We start from the raw sequence: 2,856 nt of genomic DNA, 5'->3' as shown, positions 1-2,856 counted from the left end.
ATTTTTTAATTGGGTTCTTTGTTTTCTACATGCTGAGTAATACAGGTTATTTTTATATTTTGGATATTATTAGCCTGTTTTCAAACATAATGTTTTCAAATATCTTCTCCCATTCAGTAGACTGAGTTTGTATTTTGCTAAGTTTCTTGTGCTCTACAATGTCTTTTATATTTGATGCAGTCCCTTCTGCTTAATTTTGCTTTTATTTCTTAGGCTGAGGAGACATATCCAAAAAACTTTTTTGATACTGTTGTAAACTTCCCTGATACTCACCTTGAGAAAAGGTCATATACAACCCAAAGACAAAGTTTGAAAATCAACTTTCAAATTAAAGTATTTTCTCCTTTCCATGTTTACTGAAACAAAAACAATAACATAAAGTAGAAGCAAATTACTACTCTGAACTTAGCTCTCACATCCAGGTAATATATTTTAACAATATGTTATGCGCAGGAATGGATGTGCAAATTAAGAAAAAAATTTTCCAGGAAAATATAATGTGTAATGTTTAGAGAAGTAAAGTGGTTTATACTTAGCAGTCATTATGGAACCTTTCATCTCAGGCATTTAAGGAGATGCAGTCTTTCTCAAGGAAGATTGAAAAGACGGGAAGAGAAAAAATCGTCTAATTCATACTTCCAATGGCAAGTGGCAGATAAGACATCCTTAATGACACTATGTCACCCTAATGTTCCATGTTTCATCATCTATAGAGCAGTTTTCTATTTCCAGGGGGGAAATATGTTCAAAATGAGAAGAAAAAAAAAAAAGCAAGAGGTAATATTTTTTTCTAATTAGTGTTAATAAATGGGAGACTGTGAGAAATTCAGCAAATGGTTAGGTAAGAGAGAAGTATGGCTCTACACAGAGTGGAAATAAATTGAGAGATGACTCAGATTTCCTTCTACCTGGTTAAAAAGAAACAAAAAGATTGTCAACAAAATTATTAAATACAGAACCTTTCTGCCTTGTGACCAACTGCACAGAGAGATATTCTATCAATTCAAAATTCTCTCCTACTCAGAGATTTTCTCAGAGCAGCTTCCTCAAGCTGTAGATTAAAGGGTTCATCATGGCAACACATTGGTGTAAAGAGAGAAGAGACTTCTTTCATCCATAGACCCAGCAGATGAAGGTTTGAGATACATAAATGTATATGATCCAAAGAAAAGAGAAACAGCAATGATGTGGGGATAGCAGGTACTCAAGGTTTTGGACCTGCCCTCTATGGAGCTGATGTGGAAGATGTTGGTGAGGATGAGACCATAAGAGACAAAGATGGTGAAACTGGGCACAATGATGTTGATGCCCACCACAATGAAAATTACCAGCTCATTGATGTGGCTACCTGTGCAGGAGAGCTTGAGCAGAGGAAAGACATCACAGAAATAATGGTTGATGTTTGCATCACAGAAGGTCAGTCTCAGTATGCATTCAGTGTGAACCATGACATCAGAAAATGCCATTAAGTAGGAAACAAGCATAAGGGTGGAACACACTCCTAAAGTATAGGGACATGACAACATTTTACAAGAGTAATTTACAGATGGCTACATAACAGTCATAGGCCATTGGTGTCAGCAGATAGCATTCAGTAATGATGAAAAAATGGAAAAAGTAGAGCTGAGTCTTGCATCCCATATAAGAAATAATATCCATCTTTGATAAGAAGTTAATCAGCATTTTGGGTGTAAATACATAAGAATAACAGAGGTATATGAAGGACAAGTTAAAGAGGAAAAAGTCCATGGGGGTGTGTAGGTGTGAATTCAATGCAATTAGCATTATAAGTCCCAGATTTCCCAGCACAGTGACCATGTACATTCCTAGGAACAGGAAGAACAGAGGGAGTTGGAGATCATGTCAGTCTGTTAATCCCAACAGATTGAATTCAGTCACAAAGGAGACATTTCCAGGAGCCATTCTTCTCTAAGGGAATCTGTGGATACAGGAGAAAATCGTTCCATTAGAGAACAACTCAGCTCTTCCCATAGTGTCTCATCCTACGAAAGAGTATTTTTGCTGTTGTTGAGTTTCTAAGTCATGTCCGAGCCTTTTGTGACTTCATGGACTGGTTCCATATCCATGGGGTTTCCCAGGCAAGAATACTAGAGTGGGTTGCCATTTCCTTCTCTGGGCGATCTTCCTGACCCAGGGATTGAACCTGCATCTCCTATATTAGAAGATGGATTCTACCACTGAGCCTCTAGGAAAGTTCAGCACTAAAGAGTACAAACACTGTGGATGCCTGACACTATCCCAACCTACTCCCATAGAATCTGCCTTTACCTTTATCACTATACAGTGATGTGTATTTAGCTTTTATAAGCTAAATATAGCAAAGGATATCACAAACAGCTTACAGAGGAAAGGCCAGTGCTACCATATGCAAACATACCAGCTGAAAAAACCAAGAGAGAAGAGGGGTGGCTTAGGACACTATCATTCTACTCTCATCTCAACATTTCCTCATTCACTTGAGGTCTTCCCTCATCGGTAGAACTGCAAGCAGTGACCCTAGCAACTAGGTGCTGGCTTCTAATACACCTTAGACTTCATATGGTCAGAACCAAGAATTCTGTTTGTAATTCAAGAAAATAGTCTATGAGAATTAAGTAACTTCCCTTGTCACAAAGCAAAAGCCATAAATGTAAAAGAGTGAGAGCTTTATTGTCTTGGAGGAAACTTCCTGACTGATATGATTTGAGCCCACTCATGTTTTGGAACATTCTCTGATCCCTCTCCAACAGATCCCCTGGGATCACTTCAGTCTTAGAACTACACAAAATGAGAAAGACTAGGCATACATTAGGTTCCTCAATTTTCACCTCAAAACAAAGAATGAGTATTGTAAAT

The 2,856-nt window shown here is 37.7% G+C and overlaps 1 pseudogene; it reads right to left on the bottom strand.

The window, feature by feature from the left end:
• Positions 1-1,003: 1,003 nt before the first annotated feature.
• Positions 1,004-1,923, bottom strand: LOC128068946 (olfactory receptor 8B3-like; annotated as a pseudogene).
• Between the last annotated feature and the right edge of the window lie 933 nt (positions 1,924-2,856).

Source organism: Budorcas taxicolor, chromosome 25, assembly GCF_023091745.1.
Source record: "Budorcas taxicolor isolate Tak-1 chromosome 25, Takin1.1, whole genome shotgun sequence".
Classification (NCBI taxonomy): Eukaryota; Metazoa; Chordata; class Mammalia; order Artiodactyla; family Bovidae; genus Budorcas; species Budorcas taxicolor.
Note: the sequence above shows the minus strand (reverse complement) of the source record. Positions and strands in the feature narration are given on the sequence as shown.